The following is a 20,024-nucleotide window of genomic DNA, read 5'->3' as shown; positions in this document are numbered from 1 at the left end:
TGTTTGTAAACATTCACCTAATCCACAGCCTGAACACCACGCACAAAAGGGAGGTAGAATTTCAGTGCAAGGTGTTGCGCTGGTGTGGGAGTATCAGAGGTGTGTTCTGAGCAGTGTAGATAGATAGATAGATAGATAGATAGATAGATAGATAGATTTTTATTTATCATCAACAGGTAATTTGCTCTATTACAGATGATTCAATAAAACATAATATACAATAAATACACCTTAAATAAATAACACTAATTTTCTAAAATAAGAACCAAGTTCAAACTAAACCTAGAGACCTTCATATATGCATATTTACACCTTAAATATATCTTACTATATATAAAAATGGATGGATGTATGTATGTATGTATCTGTGTGTGTAAATGACACATCTCCTAAACCAGGAGTAATTTCAATCAAATTTTGAACACTTATTATTTGCTTCTGGAGACAAGCACTGTGGGGGTAAGCCATCACTAGCCCCCCGTAGGGGTGGGGGTTAGGGGGGTCAGGTATAAAAATAATAATAAATAGTGTCGAATCACTGAGGCGATTAGTGACACTTCGAATTTTTTAAAAATGCAACTTCAGCCACCTTTGTGGTGGGGGGTGAGGGGGCAGTGAGATATAAAAATAATCAAAAATAGTGTCGAATCCACAGTTTTCGGGGTCGCTGAGATGAGTAGTAATACTCCGAATTTTTAAAGTCAAAAGTTCAGCCCCCTTTGCAGTGGGGGGTGAGTGGGCAGTGAGATATAAAAATAATCGAAAATAGTGTTGAATCCATAGTTTTTGGAGTCACTGAGATGAATAGTAACACTGCGGGGGTTTTTTTAGTCAATGTTCAGTCCTTTTTGAGGAGGGAGGAGTGAGAGATAAAAATAATCTAAAATAATATAGAATCAATAGTTTTGGGGGTCGCTGAGATGAATGGTGACACTCCGGAATTTTTTAATGTCTAAATTCAGCCCCCTTTTGGAAAGAGGGGAGAGGGGGGTGAGGTACCAAAAAGATCAAAAATAGTGTTGAATCAATAGTTTTCGGGGTAGTTGAGATGAATAGTAACACTCTGGACAGCCACAGATCACTGGGTTGACTCAAACTTTGAGGAACAGGTTGCACTGGGCACACCTTCACTCTCTACTCCTATAGCAAGGCCCAGCTCTCAAATATAGACATAATGGGTTGCGGTACAGATGGACCCAACATTATGCTTAATGGTCTCTTTAGAATTGTTATAACGTGCTTTTCACTAACGAATGTTGTGTAAGCCTTATGCCTGACGATCGTCGGCAGCTTGTTTGGAGGCAGTCTTCTCGTCTCAGACACTCTGTCCCACCATGTGCAGTAAGGTAGTGGTTCCCTGATATGTTTTGGAGTGGCATTATGTGGAGCCACTCCTAGTCGTGCAGGCGAATGTCCCGACTTTTCGGTCACGGGGTGACATCCTCTGTCCCACAGCGACACCATATCTGCAGCATTTTGGAGAATTGATTTTGGTTTAACAATAATGCGCACATCCATTCGTGCAGTTCTCGTTAATGACTTCCTTTGTGATCATATCGCTCAACAAGACTGGTGCCATGTTGCCCAGACATAAATCCTATCGCACATGTTGGGATTAAACAAGGCTGTTTATGGATGTTGTGACCCACAAACCACTGCGACTTCTATGCCGAATCACCACTGAGGTGTGGGAAAATTTGGACGAACATTACGTTGATGAACTAGTGGACAGTAAGACAAGATGAATTCAGGCATTCATCAATGCAAGGGGACATGTAACCTAGTATTAAAGATACTGGTTTTTGCTGTATTCAGCAACTCAGATTGAGAAAACAAAGCTGTATTGTTATACAGCTTCATTTTGTTGTTTTGTCAAGCTATAAATAATGCTGATACGGTACCTCTGCTTGTCTCTTTCATTTTATTGATAAAGAGTCAGGAACTCTCTGGTCCAAGATGATGCTAAACTGTTTTTCGATGTGTGCATCTAGGCATGTTTTTCACTGAAATTATCGTTTCGTTATAAGGTGGTATTGCTGTGGTTGGCAGCTCCCAGCACACCACCATAACCTAAATTTGAACCGTGGTTGGCAGCTCCCAGCACACCACCATAACCTAAATTTGAATATAGTTTGTTTGACCCAAATCTCAGGAACAGAATATTCCCTTTTGCTGTTAGATGGCAGAACTGTTGCAGTGCAGTTAATAAAGTAATGTCGCAAATGAAGAGCTTTAGTGTAGCTTGCAGTCGCTAATGGATACCGATAATCATAACGAATTATGTGCAGACTCATCAGATGTATCGAGTGAGAGAACATGTGAGTGAGTGTTTCAGAAAATGATCTTTGTCCTGTATCAAATCGTAGGCAACAATCTTATGTGTTGAAATACAGCAGTGACTCAGATACAGTTGATGAAGACATAAACATAAGTTATGTACTAGGCATAGATACTGTAAGGCAAAGGTGTCGCAGTGTACAGAAACACTAAGCCTGATGAATACATGTTCCATGTTTGAAGTCGATATCTTGAACACTTCTCGAATTAATACACTGGAAGTGGCCATGTTTGGATGTGCTACCCTCGAGAAATCATAGGATTTTTAATGGATTTCAAATTTTTTTCAAGGCTAGGGAAAGCAATGACTAAAAAAATTTGAAATATCACAAAATATCATACTTTCCTCTATACAGAAATTTGTTTTATATAAATTTATAAAGTTAAGTTCTACAAATAAAAAATTAATTAATTTTGACTAGGCTATGGATGCCAGTCAGGTTAAGATTTTGAAATTTGACAAATATTGAGCAACATCCCCTCAAACACGCTAATTAAATATATAGAGTCTAACATAAGTGGTCAATTGGCACATATATCCTTGCTTACAACAAGTAATTTGCTTTCCCATCATTCGTTGTTTGACAACCAGCTTGCATATAGTTGTTGCAGATTGTTGTCACACAGGAAACAACTGAACTTTTTAGGGAGCGGTATAATACTATATTACAGAACCCACAGCCAGGCTCAGTGGCCTTCTGACCCCAACTTGGCAGGTTCAATCCTGGCTTAGTCCAGTTATATTTGAAGGTGCTCAAATACATTAGCCTTGTGTTGGTAGATTTACTGGCACGTAAAAAAACTCCTCCAGGACAAAATTCCGGCAATTACCTGACTGAAGCGTCAAAATGATCATGGTCTCTAGGTGTGTAATTGTGATCCTTGTCCTCAATTTCAGGACCCGAGTCTTCAGTAAGAACGTTTGGTTTGGATTCATCATCTAAATTTTGCGTGTTTGAAGTAGACATACTAAATATTCACAAGAATAACACAAAAAAGCCTGCCTCTCAAGCATTCTCCCTTCCTGCCCGCATGCACGTACCTTCCTCCTCATTTCACAGCTGAGAGTGAATGGTTACTCAGCTACAGATTATGTACGAATGGGGGTGCATTATCAATGCCTTGAAATGCCTTATGCTCCAAACTAGTACATATATTGTGTTTACTAGAAGCATCCAACAATCGACTTATGCTCCTAACTACAGTGAGTTTCTCTCATTGGTTGGCCAGCAGGCAAGCCCAGCTTATCTGCCTCCCGTTGACTCGTCACTCCCCGCTCTGCGGCATAGCAACAAGGACAACACTTCGCTCACTTTAACTATGCAATAAATGAGATCATTAAAATTAAGAAAATTAGCAATTAAGAATTAAGAAAATAAGCTTGTACCTTATGACATGCGATGTTGGAAATGTTCTCCTCCTGCATCCTCACATTTCTGACATCGTCTTAAGAAACTCCGATTTACAAACATAAGTTCGTCTTCAATAGTTTCAATTTTAACATTTTCAAACCCCAGCTTCTTGTCCAAGTCGTCTTAGGGATTTTGTAGATGTATGTTCTAATCTTTCTGTGATTTCATTTACTTTTTCCTCGTTAAGTACACGTTTTTTAATACTTAGCTTCTTATCGATTAAAGAACTAATTTCTCTCAATTTGTTTACAAGTTTCCACACAGTCTCTCTATGTGGAGGGAATACACCCAGAAATTGTGTTACAAATCGCCTAACGACTTCCGTACAAGACTCTGTTTACACATAATTATTGTACATAAGTACCCTTTCCTCTACCGTGTACACATGTGGAGGCATTATGAGAGTTATACCCAAGTAACACTTCACAACTCAAGAACAGTGGGAGCAACAGATCAACACTTAATACACGTTCTGAGCACGGAACTGAACTGCGAAGTGCGGGCATTCCCGCACTGTCGCTGCGCTGTGTAACGGGAAGTGATGAGTCAACAGGAGGCAGATAAGCTGGGCATGCCTGCCAGCCATCCGATTAGAAAAACTCACTGTGGTACATATATTGCATCCAGCAACATTCCAGTGAAGTCACAGCTCACTGAAATGGTAGCTTCTAGTTTTAGCTGCAGTGAAAACGTATGCCCGTATATTCTCCAACTTCCGTCAGCAGCAATGAAAATTCGCCTGCAGTTTCTACAGGCGACATCTCCAATGTGGTAATTCACAGACCACGTTTATGAGACCATTTCAGAATATCTGCAACCTGGCAACTGTGCTGTTGATTTATTTATTTGTTTGTTTTCTGAATCCTGAGCCCTAAGGTAGGTCAGATCCCCATCAGTTCCACCATCAGCTGTCATATAAATCCCATGTTTCACTGAGAAGCCTAGTTGCAAAATAAGGAGTGAGGTAGTTTTCCTGTTACTTTCCTCAGCAAGCAGAAAGGTCGGTCTGTCCAGCCCACTGAATTGCTTAGGTAAAGGTATACAATCTGAGACTGAGTGTGGATTTCATGACAATCTTCTCTTCTTTTTTCCTTTTTACAATTTGCTTTACGTCGCACCAACACAGATAGGCCTTATGGTGACGATGGGATAGGAAATGGCTAGGAGTGGAAAGGAAGTGGCCATGGCCTTAAATAAGGTACAGCCCCCAGCATTTGCCTGGTGTGAAAATGGGAAACCACGAAAAATTGTCTTCAGGGCTGCCGACAGTGAGGTTCGAACCCACTATCTCACAGCTGCGCGGCCCCAACGGTGCAGCTAACTTGCCCGGTAATCTTCTCTTCTTCCTCATGACTTACCTTGCTCGTTTTATAACTGTTAGACTCTTCAGTGTGCCAAAACTAATTTTGAATAAATAAATTTACAAACTACCTGAAAAAAAGAAACAACTTAATTAAAATAGAATGACATGTTTTGTTCTTGAAAAAACATCATCAGATTCTCAAGTAGCGAATGTTTGAGAATAACTTAAATATTATATTTAAGCGGTCCGCCTATTCAGTACATACATAATTCATTAAATCCAGTACATGTTTCTGCCCCTAAGGGACATCATCAGCTAGAATAAATCACATAAATCATGTCAAACTTTAACGTGTCACACACTTGGTGACACTCAGGTCATTCCTCCATCTCTCTTCACTTATACTTAGTTTTTTTTTTAATTTCAGACTGAGCATTATTCAATTCTACAACTAACTTTACTGCTTCAGCCCTGTGTTGATTTGGAATCTGGAAGTGATCATTCTTAAATGAAATTTAAAGGAATTTCTATCAAAGATCTTGAGGACCTTTTATCAAGAAATATTTTAAATCGCAGGCTTTTACTTGCATCATTGTTCATCTTACAATTTTATGAATACAAATGTTAGTTTCCATGAATTTTGTCATCAAGAATTTTAATGAACAATTCACATCAATCTTAATGACTATATGACTTGAAACTTTAACAAAGTTTGCAGATATTTTATTTTAAATGTCCTTGTGTATAAAAGTATATTTTAATTTGTCTTACCAATTTGTAATGTAATTTTTGTATTTGATATATTTTGTGATTTATTCTAGCTGATGATGTCCCTTAGAGGAAGAAACATATGCTAGATTTAATAAATGATATATGTATTGAATAGATCGGCTGCTTAAATATAATCATTAAATTATTCTTAAATATTTGCTACTTGGTTCATGTTTGTGGGTTACTGTAGTCACGTCCTAGTTCGTGAACCATGGGCAACGGCTGAGTGGCTAGTAAGTGGTCCTGAGAGTCGGGATACCAGTTGCTATGGAATGGGAGTGGGCATCTCGGACATATTCTGAGTCGTGGCCCTCCTTGTGCTCAGGCGGCTAGGACTACACAATTCACCAGTGGTCCATAACCCGTTAGAGGAGAGATCCTCACTTGGACGATGTGCAAGTAGGGCAGCATCCTGCTTCATGAATTTACCGATCTCAGAACACTTTAAGCAAGCCTCGGACCTTTGGGAGTAATGGAGTCCCACTCCCATTTGACAGGCGAGGGACTCCTTGGAAACAACTTGGCGAACGAAATGGAATTCGATGGGGAGCTATCAATATTAATGGGGCTTATGGAAGAAAGAAGGTAGAACTTGCTGAGTCAGCAAAGAGGATGCATCTGGATGTGCTAGGAGTAAGTGATATTCGGGTAAGGGGAGATAAGGAGGAAGAGATAGGAGATTATAAAGTGTACTTGACGGGTGTTAGAAAGGGAAGGGCAGAGTCTGGGGTAGGGCTCTTTATCAGGAATACCATTGCACATAACATAGTTTCTGTTAGGCACGTAAGTGAGCGAATGATGTGGGTAGATTTGTCAGTGGGAGGAATTAGGACAAGAATTGTGTCCGTGTATTCATCATGTGAGGGTGCAGATGAGGATGAAGTTGACAAGTTTTATGAAGCATTGAGTGACATCGTGGTCAGGGTCAACAGCAAGGATAGAATAGTGCTAATGGGCGATTTCAATGTGAGAGTTGGGAATAGAACTGAAGGATACGAAAGGGTGATTGGTAAATGTGGGGAAGATATGGAAGCTAATGGGAATGGGAAGCGTTTGCTGGACTTCTGTGCTAGTATGGGTTTAGCTGTTACGAATACATTCTTCAAGCACAAGGCTATTCACCGCTACACATGGGAGGCTAGGGGTACCAGATCCATCATAGACTATATCTTAATAGACTTTGAATTCAGGAAATCTTTTAGGAATGTACAAGTTTTTCGGGGATTTTTCGATGATACAGACCATTATCTGATCTGTAGTGAACTAAGTATCTCTAGGCCTAGGGTAGAGAAAGTGAAATCTGTCTGCAAACGAATAAGGGTAGAAAATCTCCAGGACGAGGAAATTAGACAGAAATACATGGATATGATTAGTGAGAAGTTTCGAACAGTAGACAGTAAGCAGGTTCAGGATATAGAAAGTGAATGGGTGGCATATAGGGATGCTATAGTAGAAACAGCAAGGGAATGCCTAGGAACAACTGTGTGTAAAGATGGGAAAAGGCGAACATCTTGGTGGAATGATGAAGTGAGAGCAGCCTGTAAACGTAAAAAGAAGGCTTATCAGAAATGGCTCCAAACAAGGGCCGAGGCAGACAGGGATTTGTACGTAGATGAAAGAAACAGAGCGAAACAAATAGTTGTTGAATCCAAAAAGAAGTCATGGGAAGATTTTGGTAATAACCTGGAAAGGCTAGGTCAAGCAGCAGGGAAACCTTTCTGGACAGTAATAAAGAATCTTAGGAAGGGAGGGAAAAAGGAAATGAACAGTGTTTTGAGTAATTCAGGTGAACTCATAACAGATCCCAGGGAATCACTGGAGAGGTGGAGGGAATATTTTGAACATCTTCTCAATGTAAAAGGAAATCATCATGGTGATGTTGCAAACAGTCAAGCTCATGGGGAGGAGGAAAATGATGTTGGTGAAATTATGCTTGAGGAAGTGGAAAGGATAGTAAATAAATTCCATTGTCATAAGGCAGCAGGAATAGATGAAATTAGACCTGAAATGGTGAAGTATAGTGGGAAGGCAGGGATGAATTGGCTTCACAGAGTAGTCAAATTAGCGTGGAGTGTTGGTAAAGTACCTTCAGATTGGACAAAAGCAGTAATCGCACCTATCTATAAGCAAGGGAACAGGAAGGATTGCAACAACTATCGAGGTATCTCATTGATTAGTATACCAGGCAAAGTATTCACAGGCATCTTGGAAGGGAGGGTGCGATCAGTCGTTGAGAGGAAGTTGGATGAAAACCAGTGTGGTTTCAGACCACAGAGAGGCTGTCAGGATCAGATTTTCAGTATGCGCCAGGTAATTGAAAATTGCTACGAGAGGAATAGGCAGTTGTGTTTATGTTTCGTAGATCTAGAGAAAGCATATGACAGGGTACCGAGGGAAAAGATGTTCGCTATACTGGGGGACTATGGAATTAAAGGTAGATTATTAAAATCAATCAAAGGCATTTATGTTGACAATTGGGCTTCAGTGAGAATTGATGGTAGAATGAGTTCTTGGTTCAGGGTACTTACAGGAGTTAGACAAGGCTGTAATCTTTCACCTTTGCTGTTTGTAGTTTACATGGATCATATGCTGAAAGGTATAAAATGGCAGGGAGGAATTCAGTTAGGTGGAAATGTAGTAAGCAGCCTGGCCTATGCTGATGACTTGGTCTTAATGGCGGACTGTGCCGAAAGCCTGCAGTCTAATGTCTTGGAACTTGAAAATAGGTGCAATGAGTATGATATGAAAATTAGCCTCTCGAAGACTAAATTGCTGATTTTTGATATGCTCTATTGGTGGAAAATAATCTAATTCCCTCCATGGGAACTTAGAATTTCCATTTGGAATGACTAAATTGATGTCGGTAGGTAAGAAATCCAACAGAATTGAATGTCAGATTGGTGATACAAAGCTAGAACAGGTCGATAATTTCAAGTATTTAGGTTGTGTGTTTTCCCAGGGTGGTAATATAGTAAGTGAGATTGAATCAAGGTGTAGTAAAGCTAATGCAGTGAGCTCGCAGTTGCGATCAGCAGTATTCTGTAAGAAGGAAGTCAGCTCCCAGACGAAACTATCTTTACATCAGTCTGTTTTCAGACCAACTTTGCTTTATGGGAGCAAAAGCTGGGTGGACTCAGGATATCTTATTCATAAGTTAGAAGTAACAGACATGAAAGTAGCAAGAATGATTGCTGGTACAAACAGGTGGGAACAATGGCAGGAGGGAACTCGGAATGAGGAGATAAAGGCTAATTTAGGAATGAACTCGATGAATGAAGCTGTACGCATAAACCGGCTTTGGTGGTGGGGTCATGTGAGGCGAATGGAGGAGGATAGGTTACCTAGGAGAATAATGGACTCTGTTATGGAGGGTAAGAGAAGTAGAGGGAGACCAAGACGACGATGGTTAGACTCTGTTTCTAACGATTTAAAGATAAGAGGTATAGAACTAAATGAGGCCACAACACTAGTTGCAAATCGAGGATTGTGGCGACGTTTAGTAAATTCTCAGAGGCTTGCAGACTGAACGCTGAAAGGCATAACAGTCTATAATGATAATGTATGTATATGTATGTTGATTTTATAGTCAATACGGGTTTTTATAAAAAACGAAGCTGTTAAAGCTTGTTACATGTCTTCTGGTTCTATCAAATCATACACAAAATATTTAGAAATGTATACACATTTATGTTTATTTCTGTTTAAATACTTAGAAAAATGAAGTTTGGAACTTATCTTAGCGACGTTGTCTCTTCTCTCCATTCTAGCATAGGATGTGAGTTGTTCCAAAATCGTTGGCAGGAGTCCAGCTGGCTAGTCAGTCCGTTGACCTTCCCGCACCCTGGCTAGGTCATTGACACACTGTATTTTATTGTTAGTCCTCCCCTTGTTGTTGTTGTTATCCTCATATTAAAATTGTTTTGCAAGTTATCCAGGTGTTCTTAATGAGCATCTAATGGGCTGCCTTTTATACTGGTCATACTGCAATTATCACAGGGACTATTACGGTGATGCCGTCTTTCATGCCAGGAGATTTGTATTGGAGAAGGAGTTGTGCATAGAAGGTGAGAGGGTTGGCGGCCATGGTCTATGTTAGAAACTGTCCCGACATTCACCTTAGTGCTGTCGTCATCGGCCACTACTCGTATCCAAGTGTATGTTTTTCACTTGCAATTCATGTACAGTCCGTTTTATGTAGGTGACATTGATGACTCATCAGGCCAATTCTTGCATAAAATATGCGATGACATTTGGTACACCTGAGAGAAGGGGTGGGCGTGCTTGAGTCTGTCTGAGTTTCCTTCTAAGATGAGCCTCTGTTTCCAGTCTTCAACACTCAGTTTCAAACTGCAGTACAGCAGTGGATGTGACTGCGCGCCAGCGAGGGCGATCTTCAGCAAGTATGTGCCAATTACTGGGGTCAGTGTTCGTGCTCTTCAAGGTTTATTTGAGCTGACCCTTGTAGTGTTTCAGAGGTGCACCACGTGGCTGCTGCCAGAACTGAGTTCACTGTATATTATCTGTCAGGGTAGCCTATTGACATCCATGCATTGGACATGACCAATCCATCTAAGCTGGTGTCTTATGTTGGAATCTTCTATACTGTTCATCTGTGCCCTTTTAAGTAATACAACATTGGAGACATAATCCTCCTGTTTGATATAGCCTTAGTACAGGAAAATGGAAAACCAGAGAAAATCATTCTCAGGACAGCCGGCGGTGGGGACCAGCTCCTCTCCGTCTCCAGCATACAGGGGCGTAGAGCCGTGGCCACCCCTCCTCTGCTCGGTTGGCTGGACCACGGACCAGTCGTGGCCTCTTGTGGGTCAAGACACACTCCACATCCGCTGACATGGGTTTGTCACTCACACCTCAGTTACTTTCACATTGTAAAAGCCAAAGATGAGACTGAGGCAGATCAGTTAAAATCTTACTTGTCTGATCAGTCATTTACCCTATGTTGAGACACGGAGGTAGCTTGAGAAAGAAGGAAGCCAGCACATACATTCACATGTTTAGAAACTGTGTACTTTCTTTTGCATAAAGTCAATGATCAGTGCTGCCATCCCTCCTATGCAACTAAACTTCATACTGTCAAATAGGGGACCATATCGGGACTGATATATCATTCTTTGGACTCTTAAGTGCTTAAAAAAAAAAAAAAAACACACACACACGTTAACAAAGACAAAGGGAAGGAAAGCAACATTCCTTTACAACATCAGAGTTCCTTATAGGGGTAACTACAGCCCATGCTCGGTAGGTGTGAATTTCCTTCCAACTTGAAGGGCAATTAAGTTGCAGTGGGCTTCATTTGTATCTTTAGTCTAATGCGTTAATTATGAGTAAGGTTCAGATGTTGAGAAAAAGCCATATTTCTTTCACGAGCTTATTTTACCAGAAATCTGGAAAAATAAGTGGAAGTGATGGGTCCCTGACCCTGTTTAAAGCAATTTTATGTTGCTTACCTTATAAATGCACATTTTGGTCATTTTCACTGTATTGATCATATTTTGCTCATTTTAATTATATAACGTCATATTTGATTGTATTCTGAGTATTTTTGCTTATATTGAGGCATCATTTTTAACAAGTTACATGTTCTCCACATGAAGTTTCGAACATAGGATTTCCAAATACTGTAGTAGACATACCATACTTTTCTTTTCCGAGAATAGACAGGTAGCAGGTTTAGAACACCTGATTCCAAGAAAGAGTTGTGCTGTGCGGACGTCTATTGGAGAGGATGTTACTTTAGTAGATATACAGTATTTAACCAAGAATCAATTAGCAAACAAGGAAACTTGTCCAGTTCATCCTTGACAGGTCTAGTTACAGCCCTCTTCCCCTTTTCACCACCAATGAAGTGCAGCAGTGGAAATGTAAAATTAAGAGATCATGTGAAGGAGTTCGGTGAGGAGATCTTCAGTAAGCCTACTGATGGAACAATTTTCTCTTTGGTAAAGCGTCTGGTAGTGGCAGAAAAGCGACTTAATGTGAATGCATACTGAAAGCTTAAATGTACAGTAGCTCTGTCACTCTGCATGATTTAATCTGTTTGCTGTATTATCACTAAACACTTTTTGGTACTTAAGATGTTTAATGTTAGTAATACTCTCATATTTGCTACCTATCTTTAAATTCCATAAGTCATATTTTATGGTTTTTTGGTCATATTTAGCTGGTCTTTAATATATACTTGCTAGCATATTTTCTACTTCTTTAGGTCATAAACTTCTGAACCCTAATTATGAGGAATAACAGCACTTTGTGGTATTGAATAAAACCCAGCTACTTACTTTTATTGCAAAGGTTCCAATCTGTTTCAATTTTGAACTGTAACAGACGTTCTCAGTGGGTAAAAGTGCCCAGGAAATGTAGTACAGGACGTTGTGAGTGAGAGATGACTTCCTTGATTCTTGGTATGTTCTTACTTTTGATGTGCTATCAAGGTGAAGTAAAATCATCTCCCGTAATGATTCATACTTTGTAACTCTAAACATTCATCATCTGCCAAGTGTAATCCTTCATCTGTTGTCCTTTGAATTTTACAAGATTTGTCAGTTACAGCTGTTATCTGGCTAAACTATTGGACTTTTCATCATTGGGTCTTCATCCTCAAGCAAGTACCTGGAAATTTTACATCCTCTCCACATTCTAAAGGATTTCTAAACCATTAGGCCAACATGTCTAAGCCGATGTGATATTTTTTTTCTCTCTTTTTTGGCTTTCAGCCTCCATTTTACAATAAATCTACTTGTTCATCCTGAGAAAAAGAATGATAAGAAGAAAAAGAAAGTAATAATTATATGAATGTTTATCAACGTTAATTATAGAATGTCAAAAGTAAATGATATGAACTTACCAGTATTTAGTTCCACTAGAGATAATTTAAGAATTTTCATTGCCCAAATCTTTTCATGAACTCAAATACATAAAATATTATTATAATTCATACATTCAATGTAAAATGTTGAAGGAGAAAGATAGTCACACTACTGGTTGCACGAAGAGAGAAAATCTTACACATCTGCTCCATCTAAAACACGACAAACTATTCACTTTTGATACAAATCTTTTTAACAGTATAGAAGTCGCAAAGAACAAGAGGCAAAATGTGACCTTTGCCATTTCTGTGAAGATGTGATTCTAAATTCGTTATGAGCAAAATGCTCGTATAGTGACCAATAATGTGTTACAATCTCATGGACAGAATGTGGACAACGGCAACTTGTGTGTGCCTTCCATGTTCTCTTCCTTAGTTTACAACTTTCTTAAAGCACTGCAAATTTAATTAGCGTAATTAATGAATACAAATATCATGTTAAGATTTTATAATCGGTCGGAGGTGTCTGTTGTCTTTTTGTCTGATGTAGATAGACCGCCAGCCGTGCCGTTAACAGCAGCAGGCAGCCTATAAACAGAAACAGTGAGGCCTTGGCAAAACTGCAAAGGTAAGTGCATTTTCTATGCGTAATGTTCATACCACTTCTATAGAACCTGCTGAATTCCCTTGGAAGTGAGAGTTTGCTTGTTAGAGTCTCCTCTGAAATTTCACTTGTGCACAGCCCCTTGAAGCTGGGATTTAGAGCAGACTGCGAACAAGCTGATCTTGCAGCTCCGAACTGATAAACAGGTTGCCCAGAAAACTTGCCTCTTGTTGCGTAGTTACAGAATAATCTTTGAACGTTGCCGATCTCAACACGTCCGCAGCCCATCGACACTGTGTCTCCCCAAATCAGTTGAGTAAGGTTATCGTGCTCCGTAGGGATTTCAAATGGTTTCTGTGTGCTAAGATGTGATGCATTATAGTTGAGAATTTCATTAGACCACATTTTGAAGATTTCTTGCAAAATATCGAGATCTGACATTGATGGTACTCTTTCAATTTCTGCAAAGTTCTCACCATCAGTGCTATCGAGAGGGATCTGTACCAGCGTTTGGTCACATTCTTCTGCCCATCTGCAACATGAATCATTCAAAGATGGCTGATGAACTGCACTAACACCATAATTATTTTATGAGAGTTGTTCAGTTGAAACTTAGACTGGTGTCTAGAAACTTACACTACACTCTACAGTATGTACGAAAAATGTTTTTGAAGTACCATTTTGACAAAGAAAAATATAAGCCTGTACCATAAACTACTTCTCATCATAAGTTCCAAGCATATTAAAGCATTTATTGTGAAACTAGCTTCTGAATTCCATCCTCATAGAAATTTGCTGCCTGATGTATAAACCGCTGCAGCGCAATCAGTTTTAGGCTGTCATCGTCATAGTGCTGACCTTCTAAATGCTTTTTCAAGTGCAAGAAAAAGTGGTAGTCACCAGGTGCTAGATCAGGACTATACAGAGGTTGATCAGATTGTTCAAACCCACTGAAGGGATGAGGTCTCGGGTTCAACTAGCCGTGTGAAGTCACACATTGTCATGAAGCAGAAGAATCCCGTTTGTGAGCATGCTATGCCATTTATTTTGGAAATCACGACACAGTTTATGTAAGGTCTCACAATAATTCTCAGCATTTATTGTGTCATCCCAGTGAAAAACTTCTATGTGTAACACACCTTGCCTATCCCAAAAAAACATTGCACATGTGTTTGTGAGCTGAAATTGTTTGTACTTACTTTCTTGGGTGATGTTGAGTGTCTCCATTCCATGGAATGCTGTTTTGATTCTGGCATAAGATAAGGCACCCGTGTTTCATCACCGGTGACAGATTGTCTTAGGAACGCACCACTTCCATTACTGCACCGCTCAAGAAAAGTCAAAGCACTGCCTCCGCTCTTGGTTTTGTGCACCTCCATCAGCAACCTTGGTACCCAGCGTGAGCACAACTTACGATAATCTGAGCATCCTGCCGCAATTTCATAAAGAACACCATATGAAATTTCAGTCAACTGATAACTTAATGATAAAAATCATAAAGTCTGTTTTCTTAAACCTTTGCATCAACTTCATGTGCCAAGTCTTCAGTGATGACAGATGATCGCCCACTACACTTCTCATCGTGGACATTAGTACAGCTTTAAATATACTCTAATCCATTTTCTTAACCATTCTTTCTGGCTTTAATTGTCTTATACTGTACATTTAGAAAACAAATCTCAGTGCTCACTTCACATTCGGTGGGGCCATTAATTGTCAGAGGCATTTTCAATTCACACAAGCATAAATATAGATGAATACTTCTGGAATGGCATTTGTGGTTAGCCTACAGATGTACGTACCAAGCGCGCTTGCACCAAATGTTGATAAACTTAACCGTAATAGGTTAATATGGTTGTTTGATCTCGTATTGACTTGTCTGAACCCATTACAGAATTATTTAAAATAATTTTTACTTGAGTCTGCCTTGTCAATACACCTTATAATAATAGAAAATTATTTATTTTACCAGTGATGTCATCACTGATGAAAGGAATGGATGATTTCCTGAAACATTTATGATAAAATAAATAATTTTCTATCATTATAAGGAGTACTGACAAGGCAGACTCAAGTAAAACTATTTTATATAGTTCTGTAATAGATTCATGCACCAAATGACGACTGAAGCGCTGCAGTGGCCATATGTAAAAGAACATACATACGCACATTATATCAAAACAACAGCATACTGATGATAGATAATCACCCTGCACCCCCCAGGCTCCTGTCGCAACATCGAACAAGCTTCTCTATAACCTCCACAATGGAGGACTCTGGTTGCTGGTTGAACCAGAGCTGCTTGATCAATGGTGAGGGCTTTCTTCAGCAGACTAAAGACATGTCTGTCGGAAGACGAGAGACCTTGGCTGTAAAGCAGGTGATCCACACGATCTCGGCAAAAACAGCATCAAATGTATATTGTTGCATTAACAGCGTATATACATGCATTACCATAAAGTACAAGCGCACTTCATAACAGTTTTTGCAGTGAAAGTACCTTCTTTGTACGAGAAATTAATCATGCTACGTTGTATTTGTTTAGACGTAACCATTAAACACACATTTTGCTTCGTGTATTTCCTACCTCATGGACATATGTCTGCTGTTACTAAAGACACCAAACCCTGGAACATGGGTACCTCTTGGCTGTCCTATTGCAATGATAACAGCTCTGTCTATGTTTCAACTGAACAACCCTTTTATTTATATTCGATTGCACTGAAATTAATTAAATTTTATCCTACAATTTACTCAAAATTGCTCAAAAAACCATGGAGATAAAACATTAATTCAATCTATAATTCAAAGGAGGGGATGTTCCACCTGGTCAGTACAAGAATATAAAGTTCAATTATATTTTATATTTAAACACTAGGTAGTTCCATGTGGGCCTGTTCCCAGCGGTTATGTCTGCAGTGCACCGAGGGAACATCCACCAACTTCTTGTCAACCCAGACTTGAAATAGCTACACATATTGGCAATTCCTTTATCTACAACAAATCTCAATTTTACCACTAATCACCATAGCAGCTAAGGATATTCCCTCAGGTCAACTTTTACACTATTATGCAGTAAACCACACCTGCTAAAGCTAGTTCAACAGAACTGCAAAATATTACATTTATTGTATGGTCTGAGAATGCTCATATAACTTGTGAAGAAACTTCAGTTCAAATCCTTTTTAACTACCACATGGACATTTTAAATACAGCAACAACTGTGGTACAATATTTTAATATGTCATTTTGAAAAGTGTTATTTTAGTCTTTAACAATTATTCATGTATCTAGATGAGGATGACCCAATCGAAGGGTTGAAACTAGTTCTAGTGTTAATATAAAATATTACTGAATGGCTAACACTAGCACGTGAGGAAGGCGCTGAAGTTTTACAGGAAACATCCACTCGTGACCCACACAAACAAGCACCTGTTACTGAAATAATTCTATTGGCTCAGCGGAACACATGCATACTACAAAGCGCGAACACTCAGAGAATCCCGGTAACTGAAACATTATATACATTACCTCTGAGCTCTGCCTTCTTGCTCCACGTCCCACTTGATTTGCTCCATGTTTGCTGCAGGGGGAAGTCGAGTGTCCCCCAGAGCTATTCTGTTTCTTAGTGAGTTGTGTAAATCACACAGATATTCTTTCTCCTTTTCGCTCAGTGGTTTGGATACACAAGGTGTTCTTGGAGCTCGTCTGCAGTTCCTACATATCATTTGCTCGCCAACATCGTTACAGTCATCGCAAATGAAGGGGCTTCCAGTACTGAAGTTGCTCAGCAGTAGAAGAAAGAGAAGAATATCCAAACACGTGCAGCCTGGAACAAAGTCTGGAGTAAGACGTGTGTATAGACAGCTCATACTGGTCGTTGTGAGATTTTATTTATTATCCTTACCTTTATAGTGAACTGCCACAACCCTTGCAGCATACCTGGGGTCCTTTCTGACCCATTCATCTTAATACTTTATAACTCAGAATTTTAAACCCATAGGCCTACATATTAGAATTTTAAACCCATAGGCCTACATATTTCATTCTACAATGTTATTCAAGAGGCTGCACAGAAACTGAAATAGGCAATAGAGAGGTCAAAATATGATGAGTTAAAGTATAGTTTAGGATGAAAGACTGCAATAAGCCAGCTTGGGAATTAAATGTGGTGGGTGACATTTCAAACAGCTGTTGTAAAAAATATTTAGTGTCCAGTGTCTAACTTTACTGTGAGTACGAACAACTATCACTTTAGTGATTATCAGTTCTACATTGCAAGTATTTCAAGGAGAGGGGAAATAAGTTACTGGTTAGACCATAGTCAGAGTATGGTATCCTCACCAGGATTACTTGATTCGAGAACTGAAAAAAAAAATCTAAAGAAAAGCAGCTCGATTTGTTCTGGGTGATTTCCAATAAAAGAGTAGCGGTACAAAAATGTTGAAAAACTATGAGCCTTGAACTATGACTTTGGGAGTAAGGAGATGAGCTGCTTGGCTAAGCGGTATGTTCTGAGTTGTCAGTGGAGACATAGCGCAGAAGGACGTTAGCTTGAGTGGTGCTTTTAAAAGTGAGAAAGATCATAATATGAACATAGGAATTCAAGAGGAACAGTTGGGGCAAATATTCATTTATAGGAAGAGGAATTAGGTTGGAATAAGTTACCAAGGCAGATGTTTGATAATTTCCCGCTTCTTGGAAATTATTTAAGAAAAGACTTGGTAAACATGTTATCTTAAAGCCACCGTTAGAAGAGGAACAGTATGGCTTCAGGCCAAACAGGTTCACAACAGACCTAATCTTCAGTGTCTGTATGTATATGGAAAAATATTGGGATAAAGGCAAAGATCTGTTTATAGTTTTCCTTGATATTGAGAAGGGATATGGCAGGATTGCAATAGAGGAGATATGGGAATGCCTGAGAAAAAATGACGTGCCGGAGGGACTGGTGAGGAAAGTTCAGATTCTGTATGAGCACTGTACCAGCTGAGTGCGATTGGGTAATGAACAGTCATCCTGGTTCCAGACCAAAAGTGGAGTCCACCAAGGCAGTGCACTATCCCCATTATTGTTTATCATGATCATGGATGACATAATGAAGAACATCAAGAAAACGTCTGGTGAACTAAATGCAGTGGATTTTGCGGATGACGTTATGATCTGGGGAGAAACTGAGGAACAAGTATAGGTGAGACTCAATGAATGGAAGGTTAAATTCCAGGAAGTCATTCTCAAGATAAGTGAACCCAAAACAGCAGTGATGGAAATAAACAGCAAGGGACGACCAGCGAACATCATGCTAGGAAACCATTCACTAGAAAGTGTGGAAAACTTTACATACCTCGGCATTGTAATATCTCGAGATACACTAGCCACAAAGGAGGTGGCAAATAAAGTGCAGAAGAGCTCCCACTTTTACCAGCAAGTACGAACACTCCTCTGGGATCCCAAAGTACCAACAAAATCAAAGTTGGTGATGTTCAATCAGTATTTCGTACCAGTCTTAACCCATGGTATCAAAACCTGCACCCTCACCAAGAAGGCCTCATCCAGGTTGCAGGCATCTGAGATGTAGTTCCTGAGGTGCATAATGAAAGGAAAAAAAAAAAACACAACTGGATAAGTTAAGGAATGGCATGGTTAGGAAGGAAGTTGGGATTGAGACATCATTGTTAGATCGGGTCAGCATGTCTTGAATGAGGTGGTTTGGGCATGTAATGATGATGGACCCAACAAGGACACGTGGCAGGAAAACAGATGGTGGGAAGACCAAGAATCCACTGGATGGACGTCGTAAATATAGAGATTGCAAGCCTCTCACTATGTCTGTGTGACTACTTTCTTTTTTTTAATATAAGAGCAAAATCAAAATTACAGGGAAGAAATCTATGTTTTATGTGTTATGATTAGTGTTCAACAGACTGAAACACTTTAAAGTTACTTAAGTGAGTCGAAACTGAGAAGTATGGCTTCCTTCTTAACAAAGAAAGAACAACTCGAGAACCAGTGCAGTGTGGTACAAAAAATGAAAGCAAGAAGACTGAGATGGGCAGGACACATAGCACGCATGTCAGAGGGAAGCCGAACGAAAGCAGTTATGGTGGAGTAACCCGAGGGAGCATGCCAATAGGCAGACCCAAGAAATGTTAGAAGAAGGATCTACAGCAGCTAGGAGTCCATGACAACAAGATAGGAACAGAACAAAACTGAAAGTTGTGAGGACAGCACAAGGTCCTTGATTGCCATAGGATTGCATATTTTTGTAGCAACATAAGCAATTTCTGTCATATTAGCACTTATGAAGAAGAGAATTCTGAGCACTGTGGATCCCTTGGTCATAACCTAATTATTGGTAAATCAGCTATCTAGTAGTGAGGATGAAATTCCCTTTGAGGATGAAGAAAGTGGTAGTGAAGAGGAATATTCTGTTATTGCTTGTGACCATGCAATACAATAGAATCTGAGCATAAATTCCATGAACACTTTGGTGGCCATTTGTATTACAAAAGAGCGTGTACCTGCTCTGGGGTTAAAAACAATTATTTTATCAGCCATTATTGTAGGATTAAGATTACATACAGAGTGTCTCATAGCCCATACCTGTAACTGAAGGTAACATTTTCTCACATAACACTTTCTTCTACTCAGATATATAATCTGCAATGCAACATTCACATTTTTCTTCTCAGGAAAGCTCAGAAAATGTAAAGCATTTGCAGATAATTTAGTGGTACATATTTCAAATGAAAATAATTTAATATATCCATC

This window comes from Anabrus simplex, chromosome 7 (genome assembly GCF_040414725.1).
Source record: "Anabrus simplex isolate iqAnaSimp1 chromosome 7, ASM4041472v1, whole genome shotgun sequence".
Taxonomy (NCBI): domain Eukaryota; kingdom Metazoa; phylum Arthropoda; class Insecta; order Orthoptera; family Tettigoniidae; genus Anabrus; species Anabrus simplex.
This window is presented reverse-complemented; position numbering follows the sequence as displayed.